At 38.6% G+C, this 12,691-nt stretch overlaps 1 pseudogene; it reads left to right on the top strand.

The window, feature by feature from the left end:
• The window catches only part of LOC132650759 (zinc finger protein 431-like), a 145,326-nt pseudogene that overhangs the window by 76,760 nt on the left and 55,875 nt on the right, over positions 1-12,691 (top strand).

Here is a 12,691-nt window from a genome sequence, read left to right as displayed (position 1 = left end):
GAAAAAAATGGAGGGTGAGACAAGGAAAAGTCAAGGGAGAAGATTACAATTGGGATGTTAAGTGGATAAATTATTTTTTTAATTTAATTAAGTTATTTATTACAATGTGTTCACTTTGTATCCTTGCCATAGCCCCCTCCCTCATCTTCTGCCAGTCCCACCCACCCTCCTTCTTCTGCTCCTATGCCCTTTCTCTAGTCTCCTAATTGGGAAGGGATTCCTTCCCTTCTAGATTATCAGGTCTCATCAGACCTCATCAAGGTCATCCTCTGTGGCCTTGCAAGGTTGCACCACCCAGGAGGAGGTGATCAAAGACTCAAGTTCATGTCAGAGAATAAATAAAAACAAAAAACAAATTTAAATTAAAAATAAATTAAATGTGAATAAAACAAACAAAATTAAAATAAAACAAATACAACTGGTAAGAAGAGCGTCACACACCTACAATTCAATGACTCGGAAAGCTCAGATAGTGTTAGTGTCATGAATAAAGGGCATCCTAAGAAATTAAATATACTCCCTGCCAAATTTTAAATGCAAGATGTTGATGAATATCAACACAATAACCTATGCTTAAATATACAAAACAAAAGAAAATAAATACCTAAAACTCTATATTCCATGCTCAGCAGCCAATGATGGTGATGTTGATGCCAGGCATGTTGGCCTAGATTTAAGCCCAACACTTGACTTGAGTTAGAGCTGTTAAGTTCAAAACCAGCCTGGTCTACATACAAACTTTCAGGAAACATCCAGGAACTCTGGGACATTATGATAACACAAAACATACTAATACTCAGATTAGAAGAAGAAGGATGAGATCAAAGTTCCAGAAGATATTTTCAACAAAATCATACAAGAAAAATTTCTTAACCTAAAGAAGATGTCTATGAAGGCACAAGAAGCATAAAAACACCAAAGAGACTGGACCAGAAAAGAAAGTCCTCTTAGCACAGAATAATCAAAATACAAAACATGCAGAACAAAGAAAGAATATAAAAAGCTGCAACTGAAAACAAAAACAAAAACAAAAACAAACCAAACTAACCAACCAGACAAACCAAACAAAACAAAACAAAACAAAAAATAACCCACAAAAACCAACCAAAAAAGGCAGATCTATTGGAATTAATCCTGTATTCTCAGTAAAAATGCTAGAAGTTGAACAGCTTAGACAGAGTGCTTCTGACTCTAAAAAACTACAGAAGCCAAGACAAATTACTAACCATGCCCAGAAAGTTTCAATCAGCAAATGAAGAAAAACAAGATGTTTCATGATAAGGTCAAATTTAAACAATATGTATCTATAAATATAGCCCAACACAGGGTGCTAAAACCACCACCACCACCACCACCAAAATACCAGGATTTACAATCACTGTTTGTTGATATCTCTTAATACCATTGACCCAAATTCACCAATAAAAAGACACAGGCTCACAAAAATGGATGATAAAACAAAATCCACCCTTCTTCTAAATACATCAAACACAGCTTCACATCAAGATAGACATTATCTCAAGGTAAAGGGTTGGAAAAGATATTCCAAATAAATGAATTAGAGTATCAAGCTTGTAAAGCAATTTTAATATCTAACAAAACAGACTTCAAAATCAACTAATCAAAAGATGGCAAAAGACATGACATTAAAAAAACATCCAGCAATATAATATTTCAATACTTAACATCAATGCCCCTAACCGAAGAGCACCCAAGTTATAAAAGAAACACTTCTGCAGCTGGCATCACATCCTGGCCCTCATAAACCGATAGGGGAAGACTTCAATATATCACTCTCACCAATGGACAGGTCCTCCTGACCAAACTGAACAGAGAAATGGTCCAGATAACTAACATCAAAACACTACCCAAATGATGTTTACAGAACATCCACCCAAACAAAAAGATTGTTCCCTCTTCTCAGCAACACATATATTGTTCTCCAAAATTGATGATATACTTGAACTGTGGAAGTCTCAAAAGATATAAGAAACTTTCAATAACCTCCTGCATCCTATCAGACCACTAAGGTTTAAAGCAGCACATCACCAATAACAAAAACAATAGAAAGCTTACAAACTCATAAAAATTGAACAACACTCTATTAAATAAAAATTGGATCAAAACTGAAATAAAGAAATAAATTAAAGACTTTCTAAAAGTCGATGAAATGAATACATAAGATATCAAAAGTCATAGTACACAACGGAATTGTTGACCAGAAGACAGTTCATACCACTAAGTACATTCAGAAAAAATAATCAGAAAGATCTCTTAGTAGCAACTTAACAGCACACCTAAATACTCTAGAAAAAAAATGAAGTAAACAAAACTAAAAGGAGTAGACAGTGAGAAATTACTGAACTATGTCTTCACTGGTAAAACCAAATGTTACCACAGGAAAAGAAAGGAGGATCCTAACAAAATTGATAATGATTAGATTTTAATAGTGGAGATCTCCTGAATAAGCAGAGGTAACTTTTCATCAGACAGTGTGGTCATTCACTCCAAACTAACTTAATAAAGACTGAAGTTTTTTTTTTTTTTCTTAAATAAAAAAGATACTTTTGTTGTTTCATATTAAAAACAGTTAAAAGCTTTAAAAAGTTTTAAGTAAATTCTAAGGTATAAATTTTTTGAGTTGGAATAATTTGGAGTGACTATAACATATCTGAGCAGCATGGTGATAGACCATGCATTTAATCCCAGAAGAGACAAGCAGTTCTATATTAATTAGTTGTTTTCTAAATTCAGGAGTTACAATGACAGGGTGTTGGTGGTTCATAGCCTTAATCCCAGCATTTGGGAGGCACGTGCCTTTTCATACCACCTGGGAGGCAGAGGCAGGCACACAGGATTTACACTGATTTTATTTAAAAGCTGCTTGTAAAAGGCAGGCTGAAAATCAAAGTGAATATCCTTTATTATCTAGAAATAAATACACTTTAAGGTATATTTGGAAACTTTCAAAGATTTTTTTAACTTTAATTGAGATATTATACTTTTTCTATTTCGAAAAAACCATTTTGCTCTATAAAAGATATAACATGCCTAAAAAGCTACAACCCTCACCCCAGAATTAGGGATGGGGCAGGGTTTTGATTTAATCTTTTCAGGAGAATAAAATCATCCAACTAAAGAATATGGAGACCACTGGACACATGAAACTTCTGAAGAAAATGACAGATCACCAAAAAAATGTGAAAAGAGAAGGAGTAAACTGGCCAACTGGTATCACTCACCTTCATGTTATCTCTTCTGTCTTCTACAGACATAAGTGCAAATTGTCTTTATGTGATTGCTAAAGAACAATCCAAAATCTCTATCTCATATCAGAAAAGCCACCTGGTAAGAAACAGAGGAAAACAGAAAAATAAGGGATGATTCCATTGCCATGAATCTCATAATCTTCTGGCATGATGTGACTTTTGTACTTACCACAAACTTCAATAATCAAGAATGTGTACAGTGTTTGTGAAAGAATAAGGGGGTGAGAAAAAAAGCCAAAAAAATAAGCCTAAAATATAGCCAAGCTAACATGAAAAGACATAAGTAACTTCTAGCATGAAAAATTGGCATGGAACCAGAGATACCTTTGATTTTCTAATTAATACAAATTAAATAAACACAGATTTCACAACTGCTACAAGACAAACTCAAAGTGACACCTAAACAGTTACATTTTCCTGACCCTCCAGCTACTACTAACCTCCTTTACAGAGAGTACTTTTGCTTTAGAAGTCTCTTAAAAAATGGAGGTGATCATAAGCTGGGCTATGGCTTACAGTCCCTCATGTCCCCTTGTGGGTTCAGGCACAGCCCAGCCCTTGCAGACACTCACACACAAAAAATGATGGAGAATAATTTAGTTTCTGTTTCCTTCTGCATGATTTATGTCACAATATGTGGAATCTTTCCTATCCTCTTATTTAAAACCAGGCACACCTGACAAAATTCTGCATCTCAGAAATTCCTTTTGTACCCTGGAATTGAATTTCCCTAAATCATGCCATTGTGACTGGTGGTAGTTGAAAGGTTAAAAAAAATGTAATCAAGTATTGCTGAAAGATGACCACCACCCCCTCTTTTCTTCCAGTTTCAAAACGAGTTGTAAAATTTGTTATGCAAATCTCTATGTGGAATACAACATTAATCATTTCTAGAAATGAGACCTTCAGTTTTCCAATCTGTCCACTGCAAAACCAATGCTTGCGTGTGTACACTAGATAGTGATATTATAAGCACCACAATTTTCTACTGCCCAGGCGGCAAAGTCCTCACTTCTCTGGACAATCAACACTCAGGAAGGGTCAGAGGCCAAGGGTCTCTGTCAAGATCACCACATGGAGACCAACAGAACCACAGCCTGAACCACAGTCCATCTCATTCAAAGCAGATCAGGCTGTGATAGCTCAGGAGCCTGCTATTCCTGGCCTGGGGACAATGGCCCCACACTCAGCATGACATGGCCTCTGGTCTCACTCACAGCTCTTTAGAGCTATATCAGAGGAAAATCCCAAAACAAACCCATAAATTACCTCCCACTATTGCTCCTGACTGCTAGGCCTACCCAGAATCCCTCATTAGCTTGAACAATACAGCTGAGTCTTAGGACAGTAGTAGCTCCTCTACCAGTGGATCAAAGATCAAATGATGCTGATAGCAGAGGCATTCTAGCTTTGCCCTAACCCCTATGGGCACACAGAATGCTAATGTTGTTATAAAAGAATGAAAATTCCAATTATTCTATTTTAAAACCTTCCAGTGAAGAGAGGCAGAGAAAGCACCCATCTGACCATCCTACTCACCTCAACTCCAAGAGTAAAAAGCCCGAAAAGCTCACCAGTTCAGATGACAGATCAGGGTGGATAGGCCAAAGGAACCCAAGGCCAAAGGCTTTCTAGCTCAAAGCTCAAAAAGCCCAAAATCTACTATGCTAAAACTCCTTCCACTTTTACACTCTTTCTTAAATACATTTCAGCTGAAAGTTCCACTTACTCTTTAATCCCTGTCAGCTGGCTTCTTGCTTTGCCTCTTGATCTAGGGTTAACATTATTAAATCCTGTGCACAGAGAGCTTTTGAATTAAAGGTATGTTCCAGGGCTGACGGAACCATACCATAATCACCTCTTTAGAATAAACAGAAAGTTCTTGGAATTAAGGTTTGTGTTAGGGCTCAACCATACCAAACAAAGCACAGGTTTTTACTGTTCACAATCTATGGCATCACACTGGGATCAAATATCCTGCAACATCCTCATCTTGGAAATGTTTTAAAATACAATCTTCTACTTTCCCAGGGCACCTGCTCATCTTCCAAGATACAGGTCATTTATGTTGCACATTCCATTACATGATCAGTGTCCAACGCAGTCATCTCTACCTCATATTTGGGTAGTCCTTCAGCCAATCTTTAGTCAAAGCCAAATAGTAACAACCATTAAAGAAACAAATGGCCATGAATTTGAAAGAAAGGAGTAGGTAATGGGAGCTCAATGAAAATGAGAAATAAAACAAAAAGGATATGGCTGTACCTAGGAATGTTGGAATAGAAAGTTTATTATAGATATATGAGAGAACATAGTCAGACACAGGAACATCTGGGACAGTCTAGGATTGACATGAACTTGAGCCATGTGAGAGGAGAAGAAAGCCAGATGAAAAGGGTGGGAAGGTAAATGATAAATGAAAAAGACCAGGTAACCAAAATGGTTGGAATACATAAAGAATGAGAGCTGGGAGGAGGGCAGCTCAACTTCTGAGGTAGAGATCTGTGTATGACACCCATACCTTGTAACAGGAAAAGATTGAGGGATGCTGGGAGAACCTGACAGCCAGGTCTGCTTTGATTGTTAAGTAGCCTCCTTAAAGATTCATCCCAGCATTTGAGATGTAAGAGCAGAGAGGAATGAAAAGGTTGAAATGATTTCCTTATAACCTTAAAATTATTTTTAAAAGTTGAAAATGGCCTTATGGTCCAATATTCTTCAGAGACTTTGAATATGTATTAGAGAACACCAAGTATTACTCACAACTTCTTTTCTCAGGTTGTGCACTTTCAAATGTGGGGAGGGGAAACATCCCTGATAGTCACTACCACAGCAGTTTATCCAGAACTTCTGTTTTGTTTGAACTCATGCAACTATAGAAATTTGCTTCCCAGAAACAAGCTCAGCAACTAATCCATATTCTTGATTTCCTTTGTGTATGACTCCCCCCAAATGTACAGTTTTCACTTTTATTGACCTTCTAAAATTGATTACATGACTCATTACCATCTTCCCTTCTCCCCCTCCCTTTCTGTGTTGTGACTACACCAGCTTCAAAGTAGGTTAGTGAACTCAATTCTTACACAGGTCCCTCTTTATTTTTAATTGCCCACCTCTAAAAATTTAGGGTCTTCAGGGGACATTAATTCACTGTTCTATTTTACTTCACACTCACTAGTCAGGGCCCACCTAAAAAGAGCTGCAGGACTATGTTCTAGGCACTAGGCAGCAGGGGCAGCATTCAGTGTTCCAATAAAGTGTAAACTACATAGCATGTGAAAGGCTGATCTACAGGAGACATTGCTTTAACAAAAACAAATATCAAAGCACTAGGGGAAAAGGAATGAAATTCTTAATGACTGGATTATCAAAGAATATTATCTAATAAGAGACTAGAGCAGTAATGCATCAACAAAATAAAATTTAATAATACCAACAACTGACTTATTTATTTATTTATTTATTCATATATTTATTCATTATTGATACAGTGTTCTGCATGCATCTACACTTGCATGCCAGAAAAGAGCACCATATCTCATTATAGATGTTGTAAGCCACCATGTGGTTGGTGGGAATTGAACTCCTGACCTCTGGAAGAGCAGCCAGTGCTCTTAAACTCAGAGTTGAAAAAAAAAAAAAAACACATAGCATACTGACTTTGAAAAACACAGGCCATTCTCTTGTAGAGGGAAAGCCATTAATAAGATACTGTTTGATGTTATCCCTGTGTACAATGTTAGCTGCTGAGACCTGTAACCTGACAGACACAGCTTAAGCCCATAGCCTGTGTCTCAAATTTGAACTGACAGAACTGTGTCAATGAGGATTGTACATATGGGCATAGGACAGTCCCTTAATTTGAAATTCAATATTTACTGGAGCAAGATACCTGACCCAAATTGTACACCCACCAATCTTGTCTGCTTTCATTTGCATTCATGAATTAATAAATACACATTGGGAATTTACAAATTAAAAAGACATAACCCTGACACATTTCTACACAATCCTGGTGAGCAAACATGTGTATCCCGGGATCCTAATCTCTAACAGGTCTGGTTAACATACTGCTTATCTGTGGAGTGTTTTACAGGCAGTCTTCCCTCAGCTAAATTCTAACTGGTACCACTAGTTTCTCAGCGATAGTAAATCCTTTACATCATCAGTTCTACTCTTCTATATCACAGCTTAATATTTGAGTGCTCTCTGACACAGGACATATAATTTATAACCCCCACAAAATCCAAATGGATCTTTTAGAATGGAGAGACATCTTCAAAGGTCACCAGGAACTAGGCCTAAAAAAGGGCACTTAAATTTCACCAGAATAGTGACTCTATTATAAAGCCACCAGGAATTGGACCATGGGTCACCAATTCCAAATACAAGGTCGTAAGATTCCTTACCCAAGGAACAGCCTGAGGATAACAAGAATGGGAAGGTATCTTATCTCAAAGTGGGGCATTTGTGCTGAGCAGTCTACCAACTTTGTAGTAGAACCTTCAGTGACAAAGAAAATACCCAACATTCCTGAGGCCTAGAGATAGCTCCCTCAATGTTAGTTATGTTAGCTAGCCAATCACTTTGTAAAAAGCTTGCCCTTGCTGAATGTCAACCAACCCTGTAACTATTAAACCAGAACTTCCTGGTCCTTCCTAAAACCCCAATCAAAACCCTGCCATGCACCTGCTCAGGGCTCTCTCTGATCCACTGTGTTTGTAAAAATGGAGAGACCCAGCATAAGCCCAAATAAAACTCTTTGCTCTTGCATATGTGGTCTGGCTCCTGATGATCTTTGGTCACCCTAAGATCTGGCCATAACATATGGGTTCTTATATTGGATCCCCAAGTCTCCCAAGCACCCCAGGCAAATGGAGCTGAACAACAGCCAGTAAATGAGCACTCTGTATCTGTCTGTGTCTTTCTCGGTGTTTCTCTAGTTTGTTTTTTTTGGGACTCAAGGCAAAATGTGTAATATGTGTCGTCAGAAAGGTTAGAGCTGATGCTCTGGACAGCTGTGGGCCACAGGGGGTCTGGAAGACTTTCCAGACCCCCCCCAAAAGGGCACATCTGTAAAAGGAGTTGAGCACCGAGTTTTCTTTGATCTCTGGATCTTTGGACAAGGATAATGCAGGTAGCTCCTGCAGCAGAGATTCACTGATATCCTACTTTCCTTTTCCACTGCAGGAGTGGTGGGATCTGCTGTCTGGCTTTGTGTATTTTTCTGCTGCACAAGCAATGGGATCTAGTCTGTGTCTTGTTTAACTGTTTTGACTCTCACTGTCATTTTTTGTCTCTGGGACTGACTGAGGACATGGGACAAAATCCTTCTATCCCCCTAGACCTGATTTTTTTCCCATTTCAGGAGGCTTGAGCCATGCTTCACAGTCTCCAGTGAGAGTGGCAAGAATGTGGCAAGGGATTGATACAGTATGTGGAGCTCAGGATTGGCACCTCTGCCAATGTTCTCTGGTCTCTGGTCTGGCAGATCTTATCCACTACTCTGGCCTCGGGTCTGGCAGAGTGTGTCCCCTGCTCTGGCCTCTGATCTGGCAGAAATTTGCTGCTGCTGTGGTCTCTGGTCTGGCAGAGTTTGGCTGGTGCTTTGGGCTCTGGTCTGGTAGACAGAGATCAACAAATATGTTGCTGCTCCATTCTCTGGTCTGGCTGAATGCAGGTCATCATTCCAAACTCGGGTGTAGTTGGATGGAGCCTGATTTGGGGGTAGGTCACCACTAATGGAATAGGATAGAGGGCCCATAGAGAGACAGGCCACTGTTCTGAGTTTTTGGTATTTTTTCTTCCATTCTCTTCGAGCGCATTATACCCAGTACATTTTTTTTCCTTTGTTGTACTTTTGTGATTTTGTTTGCTTGTGATGGTCTCAGTGGGCTGGTGATCAAACAGCTGTGCTCCATTGTGACTTTGCCTTCCCCATGCTCCCAACACTACAAGCTGGGGCACCTCTGGTCATCAGTGGAAACACATATTTCCACATATTTGGCGAGGAAGGCTCGGTTGGAGAGGGGTCTGTGTGCAGATAGTCTTTCTGGGCTTGACCTTGTTGCCTCCTTGCTATCTCTATGAGGAAGTTCAGTGACCTGAGGTTAGCTCTAGCTTGGAACAATGACCACCAAATAATGCTCTTAGTTGAAAGGTATTGTAGTTATTACTATTATTATTATTTGGTTAGGGTCCCCTGTAGCCCAGCCCAGCCTTAAACTAAACAGCTATAAGATGACCTTGAATTTCTGATCCTTCTGCTCCACCTCGTATCAAGTGAGGTACACTCCCAATCCCACAAACTTCTTTTTTTTAGCCATAGGTGGCTTCAACAAGGAAGTGAACCAAACTCAAATAGGGAAGGCTTGGCTCCACTGAGTTCCTGGGTCTGAGCCTGTGTACTGGCACTGTACACAGAATACCCACCTGAGCATCTTGATATGTCACTTATTATCATGGCTGTACTTATGAGATTGTCACCTGAGAATGAAAACAATTCTTTTTTAGTTAAGGTCTCATACTGGCAACTAAAAGAATTTTATTAGAAAATCTTAGAAAGCACATGTATGATTGTGGTTTGAATGGGTGGGGAACCTCTGTCAATGTGCTCCCCAAAGTGCTAAAGGTCGTAAGCATGGGGAATGGGGAGGAGTAGATGAGGAATTCACCATGTCTGAGTATCTACCCCTACCCCCCAGAAAATGAGTTGCTTTAATTAATCACCAATGCAAGAAAAAAAATAGCTAGAATGCATTTGAGGTTCAAGGTTTAGAAGTGAGGCTGCAGGGGTCCTTTTGGCAATGCTTTGAAGAACTGCATCCATTCAAGTGCAATGTTTGTAAATTCACACTGAGCAAGGAAGGCAGGGAAGGGAAGGGGAGGGAGGAGAATAAAAAGGAGGACAGGGGAGAAACAGGTTCAAACTTTTCCTGTCAAGAAAACGAAAAGAAAAAAAAATCTTAATGAAGTCCCACTTTTTGTATGTGTGCCCAAGAATTTTTTTATCATTATTTATTTAATTATTTGTGTCAAATATTTTTTTAATTTTTTAAACTTTTATTAATTACACTTTATTCACTTTGTATCCCCCCATAAGCCCCTCCTTCCTCCCCTCCTAACCCCACCTACTTTTCCCTTTCTTCATGAATGATCCTCCCCAAGTCCACTGATAGGGGAGGTCTCCCTTTCCTTCCTTCTGATCTTAGTCTGTTAGGTCTCATGAGGAGTGGCTGCATTGTCTTCCTCTGTGGCCTGAGATCAAAGAGCAGGCCAATCAGTTTATGTTACAGGCAGTCCCTCTTCCCATTACTATGTAACCCACTTGGACACTAACTGTCATGGGCTACATCTATGCAGGGGTTCTAGGTTATCTCCATGCATGGTACTTGGTTGGAGTATGAGTCTCTGGAAAGACCTTGGTGTTCAAATTTTCTCATTCTGTTGCTCTCCTTGTGGAGTTTCTGTCCTCTCCAGATCTTACTATTTCCCACTTCTTTCATAAGATTCCATGTACTCTGCCCAACACTTGGCCATAAGTCTCAGCATCTGCTTTGATAGTCTGCAGGGCAGAGCCTTTTAGAGGGCCTCTGTGGCAGGTTCCGAACTTGTTTCCTGTTTTCTTCTTCTTCTGATGTCCATCCTCTTTGCCTTACACGATAGGGATTGAGCGTTTTAGTCAGGATCCTCCCTCTTGATTAGTTTCTTTGGATGTACAGATTTTAGTAGGTTTATCCTATATTATATGTCTATATGAGTGAGTATATACCGTGTGCCAAGAATTTTTAAGTTGTGTTTATGTGTACATTCCTTTCATCATATTTACATATATACTCTAAACGTTTGCTGAATAATGGTGTTTCAATGTCGTTCCCACATTTCAACTGAATTATTTTTGGGCACTAAATCTAAACCTAATTCTTATCCATATTTGGAGGTTTTACTTTCTCCAATGTGTGGTTTTATTTTCTTAGTTAACAGTGTGTACACAGTCCCTTACACCAGGGTCATCATATTTGTGTCTCTAACAAAGTAATGAAAAACATTAAATAGTACTAATAATGTTAATGACTAAAATGAAAATAAGTGAGTGCATTGTACAATGATCTCAGATGCTCTTTTCAGACAGGACATTTTATGATGAAATTTTTTTCATGAGGCACAAAATGCCTGCTAAGCTTAAGGCTTGTTTACAACATTCTCTTGAAAACAAGGTTCAAGATGAATCCTGAAGTCATAACATCAAATGATGTACAGAGAGGACATAATCACCTTTGCAGATATGGGCTCCTAGGGATAAGTATGGTAGGATTCAAAGCTCAGGACACTTTCTGAGAATATGACTTCTCATAAAACCTAATGAAAAAATTGATTCATCCCAGAAAATGAACATATACATAAAACCAAATACATATAAAGCAGGTAAATGTCAGGAGAAGGACCAGGTTAAAAACTAACACCAAATAAGTATCACTGTTGCTGTATCTGGAATTTCTACCTTATTTGGAATGCAGAGACAAGAAGACTGTTAACTCCTGTATTGAAGGAAGTGCATCTGCATAAAGAAAAGCAATGTTTCAATTCTCCTGTTCTTTTTTTCTTCTCCCCTTCCTCCTCCTTCCTTACCTCCTATATATGAAGCAAGTGTTCTACCTCTTAGTTGTATTCCTGCCTTCTGTACAAAACAGGCAGAAACAGATAATCTTTGGATATAATGAAGCCAGATGCTAAATCTCACTAAAGCTTAAAGGAAGTAACTTGTTATGGGATAAATTAAAGAGAACACAGAGAAGGCAACAGGCATAGAGTAGGGTGTCCTAGTAACAGCAGTAACAGAACAAGATAAAAAGACTCCAGGAAAAGTTTTTTACAGATGGCACAATGGCTGGCATTAACAAATAAAATGCTACATGCTCCCATCCTTTAGGTGAGAATTCTGTTTTACTATCAGATTATGAAGACTTTGTTAAAGGAATTTACTTTTTAAAAGGTTATTTGTCCTTTCACAGAGAGTTATTGTGAATTAGGTACCCAATACTCTGCTAAGTCCTGAACACACAAAAATGATTGATGTAAACACCACTTTCTCTATAAGCTTACAGTCTTGTGGGGTAATCCACCATAAACAAACCCATAGACCATGCATAGAAATGTATACATCACTATAAATTCCACTATGAAACCTAAAGGAAAGCAAGAGGTACCTAACACCCCAGAAAAGATAAAGAACATACATATTCAAAGGCTGAGAGATGAGAACATTTTAGTTCAGTAGGTGAAATGAAAGAAGGTGAATTTGTTTTCAGTATACTAGGGAAGAATGGAATGATGATGATGATGATGATGATGATGATGATGATGATGATAATAATAATAATAATAATAAAAAGATTAAAGAAGGATGGTAGCCATCCCTCTCT

Source organism: Meriones unguiculatus, assembly GCF_030254825.1.
Source record: "Meriones unguiculatus strain TT.TT164.6M chromosome 13 unlocalized genomic scaffold, Bangor_MerUng_6.1 Chr13_unordered_Scaffold_33, whole genome shotgun sequence".
Taxonomy (NCBI): Eukaryota; Metazoa; Chordata; class Mammalia; order Rodentia; family Muridae; genus Meriones; species Meriones unguiculatus.
Note: the sequence above shows the minus strand (reverse complement) of the source record. Positions and strands in the feature narration are given on the sequence as shown.